The 24,257-nt window shown below is 38.5% G+C and overlaps 1 protein-coding gene across 1 annotated transcript in view; it reads left to right on the plus strand.

The window, feature by feature from the left end:
• jakmip2 (janus kinase and microtubule interacting protein 2) overlaps positions 1-6,797 on the plus strand; it is a 40,421-nt gene extending 33,624 nt beyond the window's left edge. Inside the window, exon 24 of the mRNA XM_047379409.1 lies at positions 1,125-6,797. The gene's annotated coding sequence lies outside the window, so the exon portion shown is untranslated. The remainder of the gene's footprint in view (positions 1-1,124) is intronic.
• The last annotated feature ends 17,460 nt before the right edge of the window (positions 6,798-24,257 follow it).

Here is a 24,257-nt window from a genome sequence, read left to right on the forward strand (position 1 = left end):
AGATTTATTGCCAGAAAAATAGTGATGGTGGTAATTAATTTTTAAAAACATATTTTCACTTTGTCGGTATTGCAACAAATTGCACAAACTATCATATATTTAATCTGTGTTTATAAATCTGGTTAGTTTATGTTAAGTGGATGCCTGAACACTAATATAAACCTGTTTGTAATGATTTGGGGAATTTTCAATTTACCCATGAGTTGTTAAACCTATCATGACATGTACTCTGATTTAGGCTTTTTCTTTCACCAGTTTCTATTAATTTGTCAACTGCCTGCACCCAATAGTGGATTTAAAAACAAAGCATTTTCTCTAATGTTTGAGCCGATAAATCTAAAGGACAATCATTGTCTGGCGTCATTTCATAAATTTCTAATCACACAAATTGGGAAAGTGTGAAGATGAATTTTTAATAACATGGGAGTCTTTGAGCAGCAGGTGATGTATTACGCTTTGTTTTAGGCGTTAAGCTGGTAGGATACATATGAATGAGTGAATAGCACCAGGAGTAAACATGGTGTTCCAAGACTATGTACACATTTTTCTATTGGAATTGCATGTTTTATTATCATTGGTGTTAATAAAATCACATTAGAAATGAATCAATCGGAATGTATTTTCCTGTTTATGTCATAGGAACAGTTGTATTTAAAACATGCACGGTGGGTACTTTTAGCGTTTTATCCTCTTGTTGCTTTGTTGATTCCTCTAAGGCACTCTAGCTTTGATTATGACTCTTATATAGGCTATATAAACTGCCGACAATTTTGCTGGTAAAAAGAGGTGATGTTTGGAGCTTCAGGATGGTATTGATGGTTGGCTTAGAAGGCATAGAAAGTGGAAGTAAGACTTTGTCCATTTTTCCAACTTTGCTGAACCAAAACAGTGATGCATGAGCTTCTTCTCAAACAGAAAATGTTGTCTGTAGCAAATCCATGTGATTAACAAAAATGAGTGAACAGGCTCTTACAATCTTTGCCCCCCGAACGTTGGGCTCAATAGACTAAATACAGCTTCACTGAAAAGGCAAGGATAAGAGAACTAAATGATTTGATTCATTTTATTTAAAATTAGTTTTCTGTTATATTTCTTTCTAACTCCTGCTTTCATTTTGTTTTCAGGGTCACGTGTCAACTTGGAGATCATGTTTGGGACTACAGTGTTGTTTATGTGTTGGACAAGCTGAAAACAGTGTGTGTAGCAGTGGCTGTTGTAACATCAGTGATTCCAGATGTTGTTGGTGGATTTTGCCTGTGCACACTTCAGACATTACTTTCATGGGGTTTGTTTTTCAACTGAAGTTAAGATGTTCATGATTCTGCCCAGGACTGGGTTTATAATTTTTTTTAGCAAATTTGGACTTTAAACGTCTCCCCAAATACCAGTGAAGACTGTCAGAGGCTTACAACGAAATGTATGCACACAAAATATACCGACGTACATAGTTTACACACATGCATGCATATGTAAATGCAAACACAAACACACACATGCTTTGTCAGTTCAAAACCAAAGCCTGGAAGATGTTCTCTCTGCCATGCAGGGTTATAATATGTCCACAGCCACAATGGGAACATAAACAGACAAAAACTCAAACAGTGAAGAATCCAAACAACAAAACCACAGTTTTCCCTCTTTTTTTCGTTTCTTTCATCTGCTGCCCAAAGCTGTAATAAAGTTCTTTTGGGATGCAAGTCATCGATGAGTAGAAGTGAGCCAACTCAGGGCCCAGGAGTGCAGATGCTGTTGGAGCAGTGCTGACCTCAGGCCAGATAACAATAAGGAACATTCAGGACATGCTGCCTCACCTTCTGGCCTGTCGCCACTGCTCCCAGAATGGTGCTTACACGGACTGCTTGCACTCTTCAGGAGGTTATATCTGCAAAAAGACTAGGCTGCAGACAGTGGTGTGTACAGACTCTAAAGAGGGATCACAGACACTCAGGTTCATCACTGGAAAAAGGTCATAAAAGGTAAAAAGTGAAAGAGATGACTCCCTCCGATCCAGCTCTCTCAGCATGGATTTCCATAGGTAAAACTGCTCATTGTGGAACTGCTTCTTAGCTATTTTCAAAAGCCAGAAGGCTGAAATTGTGCAACTCTCTGGATTTTTACCGTTTCGAACACTCGTTCCCAAGATACCCACAAAAACCTGTAATGTAAAATATATATATATATAATATATATACTGTTGATATGTACATGAGTCTCAATTATTTTAAGTAGTCTCCCTTATTTTTTGTGATAAGCTGTATTTTTTATTTTTTATTTTTACTTTCCAAAGCAGCTTGAACAGTATAAACTTGGCAGTTTATAAATGACTTAAAAAGGGTATAAATGCTCTGGTTTATTGTGATGATGGCTGCAAAGATGAACTTTATGCCCTAAAGAGTTATAACTGAAAAGCTAAATGAATGTGGATAAACAAAAATATTTTAGTTTATCCCTTCCACCTTTCTACTCATTTTGACACATTGTTCTGGATTTATCAGGCTCCAGGTCAATTTGTCCCCTTCATCAACTCGTACCCTCATTTCGTACCTTAGCATTTCAACTTGTACCCATGAACAAACCATTTTGTACCCATTTATGACTGCATTCCTTTGGTCATTATTAGGTGTGTAATGATACGTCAAGCTCAGGAGACAAGATGAGATTTTAGCAATGTTTTTAGGAACACACCATTTTATTTTTTATTATCATAAATAGTGAAGGTTTCACAAATCACAAACTGCCTCTTTAAGTGTTGTAGAATATTGCAGTCCAGGTTTAACTAGTTCATTAATTCTGCTTTATGTGCTTGTCTAATTCTAATATGGTCCTTATCCTTTTCTTAAAAAAAATTTGAAACTGTGTTTTTAAGAATCTAAGTGTAGTTCAGGTTTGACCAGTCTAAGTTAATGGTGTCCAAAGTCAGTGCTTACCCTCTTTCAGATCACAGCTGAGCAATAAACGCGCAAACATTATCCCCTAATTATGGATCACTTTGTTGTTTCACGTAATACAAGTCGATCCATCTCGAAGGCCCTGTGTGCTTACACAGCATGCTCTGAGATTGCTGACCCAAAGGGGCGTGGTTTGCAGCTCTCACATGAGCAATGTGCTGGACAAGTAAACTTTTTGCTCACCATCCTCAACACCAGCTTTCATGAAAAAATATATTTCTGAGATCAGGCAGAATCTAGAAGATCAGGCAGTCCGCCTGATCTCACTGCGCACCATGGACTGCAGTTGTCTTTACTTTGTATCATATCACCACTTAATATTTACAGCGGTCATGGGTTTCTTAATGTCTTCTGAGTGGGATCAGGAGAGTAATATTGGTGAACTGACTTCAACCCGCTTTTCCATATCAGGACCTTTAATCGCAAGGATTAAAGAATGTGTAGATTACAGATCGAAAGAACAATCTGAAAGGGCCTCTTATGTTAAAATGCTTCTCTGATTTAATACAACTGAATCAAATAATAGACCATTAGCATGTTCCTGCAGAACTTGATGTCAACCAGCAAATTAAGCCGCTTGAATTAGCTGTATTGGAGCAGGAACATTTGTAAAACATTCAGGACACCAGCATTTGTGGACACCCCTGTTTTACGTATTTTAGATGTTTTGCTAGGGATGATCAATTGTAGTTCAGGCTTATTATAAACCAGTGAAATGATCCTTTAGTTATGAGACAGTATTGTTTGAATCTATTAACACAACAGAACAACTCAAGTACTAAGTCCTTTCTTACTTCAAAATAAGAGTCCAAAACATTGATTGACAATGTCAAATTTAAAGCACTGACTTTCATATTCCCAGCTCATAATAACTGTTTACACTTACTTCACCAAATTAAATCACATGCTAAATATCATGGAGTATTAATATTGTGAGATATTGTGCCACGTGATCTTATTACACCACGATTAATTAATGACTTCAATAAATTGTGCTGATAAATATTCCTAAAAACACTCAAATCTCGATTTCAGAATTTACACCCAATTACACCCTGTTTTTGTAGATTGTGGTTCACAATAAAACCTCCTGCTGGTAGATATGATTTATTGGATTCATATAAACACGTTCAGTCTCTAAGCGAATTATGGAAGATGAGTATGATTAAATGTATGTTCGGTACGAAATGTCTCCTTGGCAGATTTCTCATTTTTTTACTTTTCTTAAAGAAAAAGAGCAAATCTGCAAATCAAAGTACGAAATGGTAAAGGGGCGAAATGACCAGCACCTGATTTCTCATTTACCTACAATCTGTTGCCCCTCTTAACAAGTAGGGGGTGCTTGTATATCCACCTTGCCCTTTAACATTGTAAATATTTTAATACCACTTTGCAATATTATGCAGCACATTTAGTCATTATTCAAATCTAGCTGTTATTTATTCATTGTCTTAAAATTCTTTATCTAATTTCAATTTTTTTTTTTTTTTTTTTTTAAGTCCCAGTCCAAGAAAAATGCAGGTTTTTCCTGCTTTGTTCTTGTTATACTAACCAAAAGTTCTTTGATACTAACATTTTTCTTTGACTGAACCCTAACAGCCATGTAAAGGTCTGTGTCTGCAGCGTGAAACAAGAGAAAGTGAATGCAACACTAAACCCACTCCACTTCTCTAAAGCGCACTCTGCTCAGAGAATGAAATATTCACTAGCTGAAGGTTCCTGTTCTCCGTGTACCTGAGCAGGAGTAAAGGAATCTGCCATCACTTCGACCTTAGGGCTCCATTCACAGGCCACGCTTCACATTGGGATCCCATTACAATGCAGACCAGTAACTACAACCGCTCCATTCACTTCACTGTAATGATGGAGGCCATTTTTTGTGCCAAGTCTGCTGGCAGTTGCCCTGGATCTTTTCTCCACTTTATGTTCCAACATGTTCTTTGTGTTTCATTGGTACATCACATTTCATATAATATTTGTAAAGTTTTAAAGATTCTTTTGTCTCTTGGTTGTCTTCCATCAATAATAAAATCCCTCTATATTTTATTTTAATTGGAAAACAAAATAAGTGGAGTCTAGGGTTTCCAACACAGAATTATGGCTTTTATCCCTAATAATTTTATGTTGAAGGTGAGCATTTTAAATACTCTTGTAGTAAATTATCAGTATGAAATGCAGAGATTTTTTTTATGTAATATTTACACATTTATTCTGTATGGCTTAGAGTTCCTTGCAAATGTCTTCATACCCTTAGAGCTTTTTCACATTTTGTTCATGTTACAACAACAAATGTCTCTGTAATTTTAGGGGATTTTATGACCATTTCCGAAAAGTAACATTTGGGTCTTACCCAACTAAAACACATTCTACCACACGTTAACTTTGTTCAACACTCTTTGAAATCCAGATCTGTGTGAACAACTAGTTGTTCTCTAGAGCTCCCATTAGCCTGCTTCTCTGATTAATACTCTCCTTGCCCACGTAGGTGTGCAGTTGGATCATACTCTTTCCACTTTCGGATGATGTATTGAACAGTGCTCCAAACTTTTCAATGCTTCGAATAATGTTTAGTAACCTAACCCTTTTGTAAAGTTCTTCATAATTTTATCTCTGATCTGTCCATTGCCTTGGGTATCATGATGCTGTTTGATCACTAATGTTCTCTAACAAACCACTGAACCCTTTACATAACAGCTGTATTTAATGTCAGCCATTATATTACACACAAGTGAACATTGAAAGCAGCTGGTTGTACTGGATTTTTTTTTTTAAAAAGGGCCGAATCCAAAACCATGCTGCACTTTTGAGATTTTTATTCGTTAAAAAAAAAAAAAAAACTATGCTTCATTTAGTTTCCTCACCTGTATTAAACATTGCTATATATTGCTCTACCACATACAATCCCAACACAATACACAGAACTTTGTGGCTGTAACAAAATGTAAACACGTTCAAGAGGTATGAATACTTTTGCAATGCATTGTACAATTGCTGCATATTTGGCTGGGTTATGATGTGGGAAAAATGATTTACCTTTGTTTTCCAAAGGACAAAGATGTTTTCTTTATTTCCTTTTTCAATAATGAAAATAAATATTTAATTGGATGAAGTAGGCTTATGGCAAGTCTACTTTTCACACTATTTGCCGTGTTCAGAAAAAGGACTAATTACTTTTTACATTTATTTATTCTATTTCCTCTGGGTTTATTCAGAAATGACTATTTAATCTTTTGCATCAAACTTTATTGTTGAGTGTAATTATTGCATATCAGCAACTATCATCATTCTGTCCCACCTTACAAAGGTCTACTTTGTTCCACTTTGAAAGATCTAAATTGGTGACTTCCTTCAATTTCATTCTCCACTAATATTTAGTAAACAAAACTATCAAGTGTCAGCCTGTTCTGTTACTCTTCAACAAAAATAATGTTTTTGTGATATTTTTCTTTCACTACCTTGCAGCTCTGTCATACAAGAACCAGTGTTTTACTTTAACTGTTTTAAGACTTGCGGTTTATTCTGGCAATACAAAAATTGTGCTCTGGGGGATTTTTTTGTCAAACAAGCTTGTTAAACATTGTGCTTTTCCACATTGTGGTCTCTAAATGTGGGGTCGATCCAGGAAAACAGTCTGTCTTTCTACTAACTGCCCTGAACTGCTAAGCAAAACAAGAACGGGAAGGTCAAAACTGATTTTGTGCTGGAGAACAGGATGTCTCTCATTAAAAAAAAAATACACCCTTCTGTCTTTGCATCCTTTCACTACTCATGCAGAGGGCAATCTGTGGACTGACTAAAGAACTGCCTTCTACAACTAGTTCAAAAAGGGAAATAAAGTTTGAAGTGAAACTGGTGTGTAAGGTATCAATATTTTTCCTAAAGTCTATACTGATTCTGCATATTTTTCATTTGAACACATTAATTCTTGTTGACATATTTACTTTAGGGCTGCACAGTAACGTAATGTTTAGAATTGTCACTTCAAAGCGAGAATGTCTTTGCGCTTCAATTCTTTCTGTGTAAGGCTATGTCATGGTCTTCCAGCTTCCCCATTTGGGAAAACACAATTTTTTTAAATGGGGGGCATTGTTAAAGCTCTGCTTCAGTGTGAACATGGGTTCAGACTGAAATTACATCATGTACATCCTGGGAAGTTAGTTAACTTCATTTAAATGGCAGCTGGTCAGCAGCCAAACAATCTCGGCGGACGCAGCTGCCCAATCCACTGTGTTCAGCCGCCGGATGCAGCTCCCATACTGGGAACTCACTGGAAAGCTCTTCTTTTATACTGAAGGCAAAGAATCCACAAACAGAGTTAAGACTATTTGAACAGCCACGAAATAAAAAATGCAACTTCTAGCAAACATGAAGCAATGTTTTTTTAAGCTGAGCAAAACAAAATTAAAAAACACAATTTTTCAAGGTGAGCAGCCAACATAAACTCACACCATTTAATATGTGCACCTTGCTAGTAAAATGTTGGACCACCTTTTGCCTTCAGAACATCTTTCATTCTTCTTTGCATATGTTCAGCAGGGTGTTGGAAAATAATCTTTTGAGATTTTCATCCCTATTGAAATGATTGCGTGACACAGGTGCTGCAGATTTGTCTGCTGTCCATTTCATGATCTCCTCTTCCACCACATCCCAATGTTGCTCTGGATTAAGACCTGGTGACCTTGGAGACTATTGAAGTATAGTGAACTCATTGCCGTGCCCAAGAAACCAGTTTCAGAAGATATGAGCTTTGTGAAATGGAGTATTATCCTGCCATCAAATGGTCATAAAGGGAAGAATCAGAGCTCAAAACAAAATTATGCTCAGTTGATACAAAGGAGCTTAAAGTGTGCCAAGAAAATATCCCCTACACTATCACACCAGAACCACAATTGCATCACCACTGGAGTGAAATGTTGATTATGGCAGGACAGATCATTGCTTTCAACTGAATGTTGCAGATGAAATGGAGATTGATTGGACCAGACAGTGTTTTTCCCATCTGTTACTGTTCAGTTTATAGCTTCAGTTTCCGGTTACAACCTGACAATAGTGGCACATAGTGTGGTTTTTTTGTTACTGTTGCCAGTTTGCAATGTTTGACATGTTGTGCATTCTGAGATAGCATTCTGCAAAACTTGGTTGAAACAAGTGGCTAGTTGGCCCATTCTCCTCTGACCTCAGACAGCAAAGAGCTATATCATCTACCCACTACTGCCGCTGACTGGATATTTTTCTCTTTATTGACCCGTTCTCTGTATAGCCGAGAGATGGTGTGGCAAAAAATCTTAGAATTTTAGTAGTTTCTGAAACACTCAGAACAACCTTTCAGGCACCAACAATCATGCCATGTTCAATGTCACCTAAATTCCCTTTTTTGTCTGTTCAGATCCTCTGTTTGAACTTCAGCTGATTGTTTTCACCACTTTTAGATGCCTAAATTCATTGAGTGTCTGCCATGCGACTGGCCGTTTACGGTTTGCGTTAACAAGCAATTGAACAGGTGTACCTAATAAAGTGGTCAGCGAATGAATATGTAAGCATTTCTTGAGTAATAAATATGTATCTAAATAACTAAAATGTTTAGGATTGATATTGTCCTGTTAATAATATGCATACAACATGCATGGTCTTTTAGTCTACAACTTTGTTCTACTACACATTAGTCCCCTATGCCTAGGGTATGTTAAACAAGCCCACAGCATGATTTATCCACTTCCGTGCTGAAGATATATGTTCTTGTGACTCTTTGCAGACGTCCACCCTTTGTTTTTCTCAGATATCTCTTTAATATTTTTCTTTCACTTCTGAGTCTTTAATGTCACTAACTTACATCCATTAAAATTAGGCACTGTTTCTTAAGAAACTATAAACAACAGAAATTGTTATCAGAAAACACTGGACTTTGTTTTATTTTTCTTAGTGACTTTTACTGCTTTATCAGTATAAATCATTTTATATTTAACATGGCATAAAAGCTTTAGGTTTAAAATATCACCTTCCATTACCAAAGAATAGTTATTACGTTATTAACTGTCTTTTGGGCCAACAAGAAAATTAAGATCTTTTTAAAACCTGCAATTTGCAATGTGAGCTCAAATCTGTCTTTCATAGTCTTTGATACTAGCTGTTTATTATCCTTATGTTTTATCACCCATTCAGTGATTCAAGCCTACTTGCTGCTTGTCAGACTTCCTTCATTCCTGCCTTCCATTTGAATGAAATTCCATCAACTTGTCTGTGGAAGGGTGGCCTACTTACCTCCTTTTTTAAAGTCTCAGCCGCTGTGAGGCTTCTCGTGCCAAATCCATGAAGACCAGTGGGCATGAATTTGCCAAATTCTGTCCTATCCCCCATCAATCTTTTGTGCCTGAATGAGCATGCACTTAACCCAGTGGAACATGTGAGCTTTTGTTTATGGGACTTCAGTTTTACGAGCTGGCCCACCTTGTATCCACTTTAATATGAAGATGGAGATAGTATCCTGCTTTGTTACACTGAGACAATCTGTGATTCAAAGGCCTCATTAGGTCAGAGCAAAATCTGGTTAAGGACCTTTTCAATGCAGTAAGCACAGCTTTGTGTCACAGGGTTTGTTTGTCAAAAACTGCACAGCTGTTTAAGAAAATTTATTTACTTTGACAGTGTCCTACAAAAATGAAATAAACAATTGTCTATGTCATGACATCTCCAAAAAAAAAAAAAGTAATTGTTGGCTGCTTTACTCTGCCTCCCAGTTGACAGGTCTGCCCTAACTGCAGGAAAACAAACTGTGCCTTGGGAAACCCTCCCTTTGTATGACCTTCGAGCCCTGGGATTTTTCTTTCACATCATATTTAATTCTTTCAGAGGCAGCTGAGCTGGATGGTGACAACATGTAAGTGTGTGAGCACTATCTATTTACTCTCCAAGGGCTAATAGCACACTGGAAAAGGGACACTGCTCTGAAGAACAGGATCTTGGCTTTTCATTGTAGATAGATATCCTCTTAGATGGGTCCTGAGGATGTGTTACTTAACACTATGGGTGACAATTGTTATTCACATATATTTGTTAAACCAAGAAAAATCCATTTGAAGACCTGTTGAAGTCCTTTACCTTATAGGTTCAGTAACTTACACAGGCAAACTGGGTACCTAAATAAGCACAGGCACACAATACAGATCCCATTTTCACTTTTATATAATAATTTAAAGGTCTGTTCTTGCAATATTTTATTTTACTTGTCATTCTCAACAGGTGCAAATCCTAAATGGGCCTCAGGTTTCAATAAATAAATGTAATCTTGTCCCTTTCTGAAAGGGCTAATGGTCAGAAAATGATAAAAGCAAAAACATTCTGTAAGTAAGATAAATTTAAGTCTGTTATTTTATTAAATGTGCAAAAAATGTTGATCGTATCCTAACTCTTTTATTCTGTTTATAAGAACATCAAACAAAAAACAAAGTTAAATTTTCAGAAAAAGCATTAAATGTTCCTATTTTGTAACCCGGTTTGTTGCATAATTCCTTTTTTTGCTTACTGTGTAACCAGTCAGACTCCTTGCCTCTGCGGTGTCTCAGTCAAAGATCTGCTTGTCTCCCATGTTGCTGACGCAATCTTGTCACATTGTGCTGGCATCAGTAATCAGCCCAGGGGAGTCATCACTGGAGGGTCACACTTACTTTAGGAGAATCATCACTTTTATCATACTTTGAGTTATGTTCATCGCTGGTGCAAGCTTAGGAGGTGCTGAAAGGACAGCAATGAGTTGTACAAACGTTTTACACTGTAGTTATATTTTATATGTTGCTGCAGAAATCTTTGCTCTAATCCAGCAACCTCACCAAGAGGACCAATTGGCAGGGACCACTCCTGCAAAGCTGCAGGGGTGGTCTTTTGGTCGGTGTATTTTGGTTGCTGTGCCATTTGGTGTGCCACAATATTATTGGCCCCTAATTTGACGCCAGCTAAAACGTTTTTGAATGCAGCCTATACTACAGTCTCTTTGTTAATAAAAATTTAATTACATTTTACAATGAAAAAAAAAACACTGACTTTACAAATTCTTCTGCCAGCTCAACACACATACACAGCATCAACAAAGCCAGTTTTGCAATACATAAATAAGCAAACAAATAAATTAACTAACAACGATTGACCTGATATTTAGTTATAACGTATTTATTTCACACTTGTCTCACTCTAAGGTGGTTCTAATGCAAAATACATATAAGAAATGCCCTTTTCATGTTTTCACAACTAGAACAAAGGTTTAATAAATCACAAATTGTGTTTTGATGAATCTCCTTTCCCTGTAGATGTATTCATTTTAGATATTGCCATTCTAAAGAGTCATTAAAAAAAAACAACCCTCTGAAATAGCCCTTTTATTTAGTCAAAACTATACCCTGCAAGTCAGATTGCAACTTTAGCAGCATGTGTCAGTGGTGGCGCACAGGTAAATTTTCTTAGAAGGCTTACACCATAGTGAAAGACTGAGCATGTTGAATGACTTTTTGCCTCCCCTGGTGACACCCCTTAGCCATGCTGCCCTGGGCAGAATGCCATCTCACCCACAACAACACAAAAAAGCTACAATGCTACAGCTACTGTAGCTAAGGTGATTATAATTGAACACAAACTCTCAAAAACCGAGTCTAGGGCGATATATTAAAGTTTAAAGTCTTATCTGGTTCTCTCATAGCGCCACCTCTATACCTTACTCCTGTCTGTTCCTCCACTCTTACGTCCTCATTGAAGCTCATCCACGCATCACTTCAGCACTAGTTTTCCCGTCCTCCTCCTCCTCCTCAGACAGGAACTCCAGCAATGGCAGAGTCCAGGGGAAACCGGGTGAAAGCGGAGGAGGAGCTGCCGATTTATCTCGCACGTCCTGGAACGGCCGATCAGGTCACCCGGCAAAAACGCGGCGGCTTGTTTTGCAGCGTCGAGGACGCGTTTGACAGTAAAACTATTGATTTCGACGCTCTCAGCGTGGGACAGAGGGGTTCCCACACATCGAGGACCTTTAAACGAGAGGCTGGCCAGGGGGGGAAAGGGAATGAGAGCCCAGCAGGTGCTGAAAGCCCGGCGGGGAAGAGCCAGGAAGGGAACGACTCTCAGCAAGTGGAAATCCGCAGCAGCCGAGAAAATGAAGCGTTGCAGAACTTGAAGGATGAAAAGGTAAGGCGACTGAAACTTTGGTCAGCACATATAAATATCCAAAACCTATGCCAAAATTTTAATTTTGGTTGTAGTTTTTGGTAACAGGCCCAATCTGCTATAATGATGGGAAAATATTGTATTAAAATTACACAAAAGGTATTCATTTTGTGATGTTAGGACAAATAGACAAAGTCTAAATATCTAAAAAATTAAAACATTTCATCTGCATTTTGAGAGTCTACAGTTCATCTGAAGGAGGTTGGATTCATGCCATGAGTAGTCTATGTACATTAAACATTTATTGGTTAACAGCCTATACTATTATGTGAAATCACCAGGATATATGACGCCACATACCACTAAATGAGTGATTTATTTTAAATTAAGCAACAGCAATTTTTCCTATTATGCTTCGGACTTTATTCAGAGAACTGGGTTATATGTTTGCATACGGTCAAGGGGTTAGAATTTTTTTGCATGTTTTGAAATTTGTACTCATAAACTATGGCTCAGATGTTTAATGTGTGGGAAACCCCCCCCCCCCCCCCCCAAAAAAAAGAAGTCTTAAAGCTTCAGCACCATAGATAGAAGATAGAGATAGAAAGACAGGTAGATCATGAACTGTTTTTCATAAGACTGAGAGACTATCCTCACAAGCGTGAATTTCTAAAGCAAGTGTTACCAAAGCATTTCCTGGAGCCCTGCATCATTTAGTGTCCATTTTTATACTCTCTATACTGCTACTTGGTTATGCAACATTGGGGCACCCCCTCCAACTTCTTTAAATTTTGCTACAAATGTTTTTTACATCACTGCTTAATTTACTTTTATCTACTTTACTACTGTCTACTGTCTTTTACTGTATTTTTTAAATTATCTGCTATTTCTTTTCAGCCCTTTTATCCATTTATAAATGGGTTTGTTTATATTTGTAGTTAATTATCAAAATAATGTCTATTAATTTAGTTAATTACTTTTTGATTTTGGGCTGCACGGTGGCGCAGTTGGTAGCACTGTTGCCTTGCAGCAAGAATGTCCTGGGTTCAATTCCCAGCCTGTGGTCTTTCTGCATGGAGTTTGCATGTTCTCCCTGTGCATGCGTGGGTTCTCACCGGGTACTCCGGCTTCCTCCCACAGTCCAAAGATATGCCTGTTAGGTTAATTGGTGACTCTAAATTTCCCTTAGGTGTGTGAATGAGTGTGTGCGTGGTTGTTTGTGTGTTGCCCTGCGATGGACTGGCGACCTGTCCAGGGTGTACCCTGCCTCTCGCCCATAGACTGCTGGAGATAGGCACCAGCTCCCCCGTGACCCACTATGGAATAAGCGGTAGAAAATGACTGACTTTTTGATTTTGCTATATAGTCACACCTGAACCATTGAAACAAAACAAATCTAAATCAAGAGATGAACCATTATTAACAAACAACTAGTTTAGCACAGAACTTCTTTTAAATTGACTCTTTGTTGCATAAAACACAAAACTGGTTCAGATCCAAAAGGAATTGTAAAGATAATGAGTTTTTGCAGAGACAAGGTAACTCACAAAGAGCAATTATACAACGGAAAAGTCTCACAATTGGAGAATAAAGGTTTACAAAATATTTGTAGGCAGATGTTCTAGCATAAATGGTCTTGAGAGATAAACACCTGCCTTCACTACTTTTAAATAAGAAGACAATGCAGTTTAAAATGTATTTGTACCTGCTTTGTATTTGCATCAGAAATCTAAAAGCACTGGTCCTTTCAAATAAAAAAACATTGAAAAAAAGAGGGCATAAAAACAAATGGCTTATAGGTGTTCCTTAGTAGGTACTTTACGTATTTACAGTCTACATTATTTACTTGCTACGGGTGAGAAACTTATTTCTTCCCATTTCAGGATGAGCTCACTGTTGGCTCAGAAACTGATGTTTCACTCTGTCTTTCTCTCTCTCCTTCTCATAGGCTCATGCAAACACATACACGCACACTCAGAAAGAACCCATAACTTGGCTTTGAGAAGTTAGAGACCATTAATGAAATTGAAAACGATCACAATCCAGTATTTTTTGTCCGATCACATGTCTAATGCATTAGTAAAGCGGACATTCATGACAAGGTACAAGTGATGGCAGAATGGCAGGACAGCAGCATGTAGATACAGGCTACTGCCCAAAATATTTGCATGTCCACCTTCACACACTTAAACTCAAGTGACAGCCCATTCTCAACCCATGGGGTTTCATATAAAGTCCGCCAACTTTGTGCAGTAATAACAGCTTCAACTATTCTGCAAAAACCTTCCTAAAGGTTTAGAAAAGTGTTTTTGGGACTCTTTGACTGTCCTCCCAGGAGCACATTTGTGAGGTCAGACATTGATGTTGGACATCCCCAAACTGTTCCCCTAAGGTTGGGAGCATTAAGTTGTCCAAAATGTCTAATTTCACTTGAACTAAAGATTTACATAACTTTCATAGTATTGACAGGTTTTGAAGGATCTGTGGTCACAATAAAAGACTCGTTTAATCAGATTTTTGTATTATGATTAAACTCTCATGGAAACTCTCATGAAGGCAACAGTTTAAAGAGTGAATGAATATATCAGTTGGTGGTGCTAGCAGAAGATATTCTCGGAATTCGGAGAGAATCTGTTTCTTTTCTGCTGAAATGGTAAATATGGGATTTAAAATACCTTATAGAATTCATCCCACAACTATATTTCTCAAATCAAAATTTGATTTAGATAGGGTTGACTTTGCTTTTTGCACTACTCATGTTTATAGTTTGGAACTTTTTTATGTGAGGTTGTCAATGGATTTCAGAAACGACTTTTTATGTTGCCTTAATTGTAACAATGTTTTTATTTCTACCTTAACAGACAAACCTATATTGTTTAGACTGGATTGCATAAAAAAACTGCCAAAAGTAAATTAGAAATTTATCATTAGCACCTTAATCTTAGTTGGAAAGTATTTTATTCATAAATATTGATTCTCTTTGCAACATTACACCATTTTCTTTTAGAAATTGCTGAATGTTTTTTATTTTAACGTTGCAAATTTGAAATGTTTTGTTCATGTTAATAAAGCTGTTGGGCCCAGCCATGGCAGGATGAAAAAGGATTGAGCTGCACAGAGAACAAAAGAGACTGGCAAAAACCCTGAATCCCAGAATGCCCAGCCTTAACCTATTTTCATGTACAGCTCCCAGGAAGAAGGCATCATAGATGTCATAGAGCAACAAAACTCTGGGTGCAACACCATTTATTTTTCTTTGCGTGTCTCTCACTCTCCAGGGAGGACACGTGTGTGAATTTCTTGATTTTGCTGGCCGAGTAAAAGACTGCATCTTTGACGAAACCCTGGATCCAAAATAAAGTACAGTCTGCGGTACGTGTATTCAGTGACCAAAACCTGACTGAAAATAAGACTAGCCACCTTAACCATTCTGTCTGAGCTTCTACAGAAAAGAATCTGGGCCATAGTTTCTCCAAGAAGAGAGTGTGTCCCTAATAACCTTGACAAAGTGCATATAACTCACTGCCTGAAGAAGAAGACATTGAAACTGCAGCTACACGTGCTGCCTGTGTTTGCTAGTTTGACCAGATGCTGACCCAAGCTGAGACCCATGCAACTCACTGGTCCTAGTGGACATCCTCCTGTTCATCAGAACACAAGGTTGTGTCTGGGCATAGAACATTTTTCTTAGGATGAAATAATTTAAACAATGTTTATTTTCATTCTGTTTTGCTTTGTTTGTGGTGCTTAACTGCTTAAGTGCTAACAGGCCACTAAGCCTTGATGCTACTATATTTTTGTTTGTTTGTTTTGGTTTGTATTTTAAAATTACGACAAACTATTTCAATGAAGGGTTTAAACACTGATGGTCTAGTAATGTGAGTTTGCTCCATTGTATCTGTGTTTTCCCATCCCCTGCATAAAATATGTTTGCAAAATCCTTAGAAACATGCAAAATTCTGTCTCCGTTATCCCTAAACATAAAGCTCTGCTAATGCTAAGATGGTAGCCACCACTAGTACTGCTATGTTTACTACAAAACTCATTCTCCTCGCGCTGCATTCTGCTGTGGCACGCTGACAGCCCTCATACACACATTACTATTTGTATTAATACTACTTAAAAGGTACATGTGGGACTTAAAGGGGTTGCTAAAAAGCACCATCTCGTTAGTCTGTTGGTTCACCATCTTTAATCCGCCTCCTTGGTATTCCATAACTTCATCACTAACAGTAACTGTGATGGCTAGTTGACACTGCATTAACAGTCTACTGTCTAAACGGTTATTAATTTCTAATTTGGGAAGTTTTTTTAAAAATATTATTTTGTAAGTAAAATTATATTTTATTCTGCTTTGCATTGTGAACTGGTTGTTTTAACACTTAGCAACTACAGGGGTTGGACAATGAAACTGAAACACCTGGTTTTAGTAATAATTTATTAGTATGGTGTAGGGCCTCCTTTTGCGGCCAATACAGCGTCAATTCGTCTTGGAAATGACATATACAAGTCCTGCACAGTGGTCAGAGGGATTTTAAGCCATTCTTCTTGCAGGATAGTGGCCAGGTCACTACGTGATACTGGTGGAGGAAAATGTTTCCTGACTCGCTCCTCCAAAACACCTCAAAGTGGGTCAATAATATTTAGATCTGGTGACTGTGCAGGTCATGGGAGATGTTCAACTTCACTTTCATGTTCATCAAACCAATCTTTCACCAGTCTTGCTGTGTGTATTGGTGCATTGTCATCCTGATACAGGGCACCGCCTTCAGGATACAATGTTTGAACCACTGGATGCACATGGTCCTCAAGAATGGTTCGGTAGTCCTTGGCAGTGATGCGCCCATCTAGCACAAGTATTGGGCCAAGGGAATGCCATGATATGGCAGCCCAAACCATCACTGATCCACCCCCATGCTTCACTCTGGGCATGCAACAGTCTGGGTAGTACGCTTCTTTGGGTCTTCTCCACTCCGTAACTCTCCCGGATGTGAGGAAAACAGTAAAGGTGGACTCATCAGAGAACAAAACATGTTCTACATTGTCCACAGCCCAAGATTTGCGCTCCTTGCACCATTGAAACCGACGTTTGGCATTGGCATGAGTGACCAAAGGTTTGGCTATAGCAGCCCGGCCGTGTATATTGACCCTGTGGAGCTCCCGACGGACAGTTCTGGTGGAAACAGGAGAGTTGAGGTGCACATTTAATTCTGCCGTGATTTGGGCATGCTGACATTACCCTGGATACCATGGCTCTTGATACATCACAAAGACTTGCTGTCTTGGTCACAGATGCGCCAGCAAGACGTGCACCAACAATTTGTCCTCTTTTGAACTCTGGTATGCCACCCATAATGTTGTGTGCATTTCAATATTTTGAGCAAAACTGTGTTCTTACCCTGTTAATTGAACCTTCACACTCTGCTCTTACTGGTGCAATGTGCAATCAATGAATACTGGCTACCAGGCTGGTCCAATTTAGCCAAGAAACCTCCCACACTAAAATGACAGGTGTTTCAGTTTCATTGTCGAACCCCTGTATGTTCTTAATTAGGTTTAAAGCAAATTTTTTCTTTCCCAATCCCAAATTAACAAAACAAACCTTGCTTCTTAAATATACACATTCACACTGAACTGTTTTTTTCACTGCATTGATTTATTGGTTTCAGTTGTATTTGTTTGAATATTTTTTTCTGTATTTTATTAGTTTTCTTCATTTTTTTTACTTAGTGGTTTAGTTGAATGTTAGTAGCTTTATTACAAAGTTGGATGACTAAAGTATGTTAATCTGCAATTATTTTGTTAATAAATTCTTGTGTTCTGAAGATAAGTTGTTTGTGTTTATTCTCTATGTGTAGGGCTTTTTGTTTGAGAATGTCAGCGTGCAAATTCACTTCATCTGTTGTTTTATAATACCACACCTCACCAGGCAGGTATTCATAAAACAATAAATGACAGAAACTGAGAGCTGTTAGGCTATTAATTTCTGATAATCAGGTGGTGCCCTGACTTGGTAACTTTGATCAATATTACTAATTTTGTTAATGGTTGCCTATGTCACTTATTAATTAGTCATAGCCAAAGCAAAATATTTTTGGATGACAAAGCTTTGCATTATTTATTTCATACTTACACAGTACAGACCAAAGGTTTGGACACACCTTCTCATTCAAAGAGTTTTCTTTATTTTCATGACTATGAATATTGTAGCTTCACACTGATGGCATCAAAACTATGAATTAACACATGTGGAATTATATACAGAACAAAAAAGTGTGAAACAACTGAAAATATGTCTTATATTCTAGGTTCTTCAAAGTAGCCACCTTTTGCTTTGATTACTGCTCCGCACACTCTTGGCATTCTGTTGATGAGCTTCAGGAGATAGTCACCTGAAATGGTTTTCCAACAGTCTTGAAGGAGTTCCCAGAGATGCTTAGCACTTGTTGGCCCTTTTGCCTTCACTCTGCGGTCCAGCTCACCCCAAACCATCTCGATTGGGTTCAGGTACGGTGACTGTGGAGGCCAGGTCATCTGGCGCAGCACCCCATCACTCTCCTTCTTGGTCAAATAGCCCTTACACAGCCTGGAGGTGTGTTTGGGGTCATTGTCCTGTTGAAAAATAAACGATGGTCCAACTAAACGCAAACCGGATGGAATAGTATGCCGCTGCAAGATGCTGTGGTAGCCATGCTGGTTCAGTATGCCTTCAATTATGAATAAATCCCCAACAGTGTCACCAGCAAAGCATCCCCACGCCATCACACCTGCTCCTCCATGCTTCACGGTGGGAACCAGGCATGTAGAGTCCATCCGTTCACCTCTTCTGCGCCGCACAAAGACACTGTGGTTGGAACCAAAGATCTCAAACTTGGACTCATCAGACCAAAGCACAGATTTCCACTGGTCTAATGTCCATTCCTTGTGTTCTTTAGCCCAAACAAGTCTCTTCTGCTTGTTGCCTGTCCTCAGCAGTGGTTTTCTAGCAGCAATTTCACCATGAAGGCCTGATACACACAGTCTCCTCTTAGCAGTTGTTCTAGAGATGTATCTGCTGCTAGAACCCTGTGTGGCATTGATCTGTTCTCTAATCTGAGCTGCTATCAACCTGCGATTTCTGAGGCTGGTGACTCGGATGAACATATCGTCCGCAGCAGAGGTGGCCCTTGGTCTTCCTTTCCTGGGGCGGTCCTCATGTGAGCCAGTTTCTTTGTAGTGCTTGATGATTTTTGCGACTGCACTTGGGGACACTTTCAATGTTTTCCCAATTGTTCGGACTGACTGACCTTCATTTTTTAAACTAATGATGGCCACTCATTTTTCTTTACTTAGCTGCTTTTTTCTTGCCATAATACAAATTTTAACAGTCTATTCAGTAGGACTATCAGCTGTGTACTGTATCCACCTCCTGCACAACACAACTGATGGTCCCAACCCCATTTATGAGGCTTGAAATCCCACTTATTAAACCTGACAGGGCACACCTGTGATGTGAAGTGATTTCAGGTGACTACCTCTTGAAGCTCATCAACATAATGCCAAGAGTGTGCAGAGCAGAAATCAAAGCAAAAGGTGGCTTCTTTGAAGAACCTAGAATATAAGACATATTTTCAGTTGTTTCACACTTTTTTGTTCAGTATATAATTCCACATGTGTTAATTCATAGTTTTGATACCTTCAGTGTGAAGCTACAATATTCATAGTCATGAAAATAAAGACAACTCTTTGAATGAGAAGGTGTGTCCAAACGTTTGGTGTGTACTGTATATCCAGGTGTTTCTTTTTTGCTTTTTTGACATTAATTGTTTTGCTCAATCTGAGACTATAATGCTAATTAATTACATTAGTTTGAATTTCTGGATTTACAAATACAATTTTTAGAAGAAAAAAAATCTTGCAGATGACATTGTGTCCCACGCTCTATTTTTCGATGGCTGTTCACACCTTGTGTCCGTCATTAAGTTGGTAATAAGTGCACACTATCTGAATAGGTCCAGATTCAGCTCAAAAAATATTGGATGGACTGTGACTGTGAGTCGGGCCTGGTCCCCTCAAAACTTGCATGCTTCCAGCTTTACCCCCTCTCACACAAACAGATGTTTTTGGCATCTAGTTTTATCTGAAGTTGGTTTTTCCTTTCTGGGAACGGAGAATAAAATCTGGCAAAAAATTGCAATGAGTGTCTGCTAGAGTTGTTTCCCTATTGTGTATCCTGCCTTTCTGTGATAATGTGTCTGAAGTTCAAAATTCAAATACATTTTATCAAAACACCTCTAAAACATTTATTTAGAATGTTGATTCTTGCTGTGTTTTATATTTTGTTAATTAAGTTAATGAATAATTGAGATAAGTGTTAGCTGAAATGCACTTTTAGGTTGTGTTGCTGTTGTGCTTCCATAATGGCTGATTACTATAACCACAATTATATATTTTCTTGCTTCTTCCTGCCTGGTAAAGCTAATGAGTGTAATCTGCTGTTGCAGTGGAGTAAATTAAGTGGAGTGGTCGTCTTCATGTCCGGGGGTAACTGGTTCAGAGCTCAAACCTTTATTCCTGTTGCTTTTTATATTATACTGGGATGCATGTCAGAAAGTACGCAGTGACATATTTAGTTTTTTAGAATATACAAAAACATCTTTCAAGTATTGTGGAGAATGTAATTTTTTTACAGCATGGCTCACATAAGAATTTATAGAATTTGTGAAGGAACAGTTCTTAAAAATGCATTGTTAAGCAGATTTCTGTTTTTGCGCAAGTCCTCTCAAAAGTATTTTGTATGATTAGATTTTTTTGTCAGAAACATACAACACAAAAAGTGCGGTTGTATCTGATTATGTACTGTGCCTTACAAAAAAATTTGAATTTTGTCCTGCTTCAACCGCAAAACCACAAAATGTCTTTTTGTGGGGATGCGATGTGATAACTCACCACAAAGAACATGAGACTTTTTCAATTGGTTTTACAAAAAAATTTTAAAAGTGTCCTTTGCATTTACATTTACACCCTTTACTCTGACCCCCTGCCCCCCCGCATAGAAAGACTATGTCACTGCAAACCTGTTGAAGAAGGTGCTCTGCCCATATGAGACCTAAATGGAACTTTTTGGCCTACATGCAAATGCAATGTGTGGCAGAAAAATAAATACTGAATAAATACTGAATTACCCACAACACACCACCCCTATGGTGAAACTTCGTGGTGACAGTATCATGCTGGGGTTTGCTATTCTACTGCAGGGACTGGAAAGTCCAGACATACAGGTCCTTCTCAAAATATTAACATATTGTGATAAAGTTCATTATTTTCCATAATGTAATGATGAAAATTTAACATTCATATATTTTAGATTCATTGCACACTAACTGAACTATTTCAGGTCTTTTATTGTCTTAATACGGATGATTGTGGCATACAGCTCATGAAAACCCAAAATTCCTATCTCACAAAATTAGCATATCATTAAAAGGGTCTCTAAACGAGCTAAGAACCTAATCATATGAATCAACGAGTTAACTCTAAACACCTGCAACAGATTCCTGAGGCTTTTAAAACTCCCAGCCTGGTTCATCACTCAAAACCCCAATCATGGGTAAGACTGCCGACCTGACTGCTGTCCAGAAGGCCACTATTGACACCCTCAAGCAAGAGGGTAAGACACAGAAAGAAATTTCTGAACAAATAGTCTGTTCCCAGAGTGCTGTATCAAGGCACCTCAGTGGGAAGTCTGTGGGAAGGAAAAAGTGTGGCAGAAAACGCTGCACAACGAGAAGAGGTGACCGGACCCTGAGGAAGATTGTGGAGAAGGGCCGATTCCAGACCTTGGGGGACCTGCGGAAGCAGTGGACTGAGTCTGGAGTAGAAACATCCAGAGCCACCGTGCACAGGCGTGTGCAGGAAATGGGCTACAGGTGCCGCATTCTCCAGGTCAAGCCACTTTTGAACCAGAAACAGCGGCAGAAGCACATGACCTGGGCTACAGAGAAGCAGCACTGGACTGTTGCTCAGTGGTCCAAAGTACTTTTTTCGGATGAAAGCAAATTCTGCATGTCATTCGGAAATAAAGGTGCCAGAGTCTGGAGGAAGACTGGGGAGAAGGAAATGCCAAAATGCCAGAAGTCCAGTGTCAAGTACCCACAGTCAGTGATGGTTTGGGGTGCCGTGTCAGCTGCTGGTGTTGGTCCACTGTGTTTTATCAAGGGCAGGGTCAATGCAGCTAGCTATCAGGAGATTTTGGAGCACTTCATGCTTCAATCTGCTGAAAAGCTTTATGGAGATGAAGATTTCATTTTTCAGCACGACCTGGCACCTGCTCACAGTGCCAAAACCACTGGTAAATGGTTTACTGACCATGGTATCACTGTGCTCAATTGGCCTGCCAACTCTCCTGACCTGAACCCCATAGAGAATCTGTGGGATATTGTGAAGAGAACGTTGAGAGACTCAAGACCCAACACTCTGGATGAGCTAAAGGCCGCTATCGAAGCATCCTGGGCCTCCATAAGACCTCAGCAGTGCCACAGGCTGATTGCCTCCATGCCACGCCGCAATGAAGCAGTCATTTCTGCCAAAGGATTCCCGACCAAGTATTGAGTGCATAACTGTACATGATTATTTGAAGGTTGACGTTTTTTGTATTAAAAACACTTTTCTTTTATTGGTCGGATGAAATATGCTAATTTTGTGAGATAGGAATTTTGGGTTTTCATGAGCTGTATGCCAAAATCATCCGTATTAAGACAATAAAAGACCTGAAATATTTCAGTTAGTGTGCAATGAATCTAAAATATATGAATGTTAAATTTTCATCATTACATTATGGAAAATAATGAACCTTATCACAATATGCTAATATTTTGAGAAGGACCTGTACATCCAGTTACAAATCTTTGATGAGATTTGAAGATAAACAGTTTTTCACAGACACTCTCTGTCCAGTCTGACTGAGCTTGAGTGAGAGAGATATAAACTCAAATCCCTGCAGCTGCGAGTAGGGATGCAGAATAAAATGCATTGCAACACCTTTCAGTTTTTTTTCTTAATCAAATGTCATTTTTCTTCCGTTTCACAAATATGGGCTCCTTTGTAACAATTGCATAAACTCCAAATATATACATTCACGTTGCTAGTCGTAATGTGACAAAATGTGAGAAAGTTAGAGGGGTATAACCCTGTCAGTTATAGTTCCATTATAATAATGAATGAAGCAATTTACTTTGTTGTTTGGTTCCAAAGTGCATGCGTTTTTTATAATGTGGGAATGCTTTGGTTAGAACTTTGTTGGAGGAGACTCAACATCACAGCAGTCTTTTTTTTTCTGCATCCTTGATCTGCCTGCCTCCTGTCTGTCTGTCAATGTCGGCCGCTTAATGTGGTCTGTAGAGGTAGCGGGCCTGCAAATAGAACAGTGCATATCTGATGCATTCCCAAGGGTGTATGAATGCTGAGGTAGTGCCTTTCCTGCCTCACTGCCATGAAAGAGCACGTCAGCACACAGGTGATGTGTTTTCCTGGATCCAAATAAGGAGGCAAGTAATCAATGACTATTTTTAAAAGTAACAATAAATGCTTAGTGAATCTCATTTTATAGTGCTTTAAAAAAGTGTTCATATCTTTTTAACTTTCCCTCATTATCATCATCATCATCATCAACTTTATTTATAAAGTGCTTCAAAACAAGCCACAGTGGAAACAAAGTGCTAAACATCAGGGATAAATATAAGAAAAAACATCAAATAAAATAACAAAACTAAACAACAAAACCCAAACAATAAAAACAGATAAAATCAATACCCATAAAAGTTGTCATGTTACAACCATAGACTTGAAGTAAGGGGGAGTCAGGTTTAGCCTAAACCGGCTCACTTATGGTTGAGGTGCAAATACACCCTCCATTTCTGCTACCTGTATGACCCCTTCTCTTTTCCAATGGTTATAATCAGTCTGACAGAGGGAGGTATCCCAATCCTTGTGGTTTTTAGTATAACAATGACCATCAGTGGGACTCTTTGTGGGGTTCCTTGAGACGACATTGTTATAAATAAGCGGCGTTTAACTAAATAATCTGAACTGAAACTATCTGTGTAGTTATGCTGCTATAGGCTTAGGCTGCTGGAGGACATAATGACCACTTTCACCCTCTTCGCTACATTCTCACACTACTCTCCAATT

Source organism: Girardinichthys multiradiatus, chromosome 11 (genome assembly GCF_021462225.1).
Source record: "Girardinichthys multiradiatus isolate DD_20200921_A chromosome 11, DD_fGirMul_XY1, whole genome shotgun sequence".
NCBI classification, from domain to species: domain Eukaryota; kingdom Metazoa; phylum Chordata; class Actinopteri; order Cyprinodontiformes; family Goodeidae; genus Girardinichthys; species Girardinichthys multiradiatus.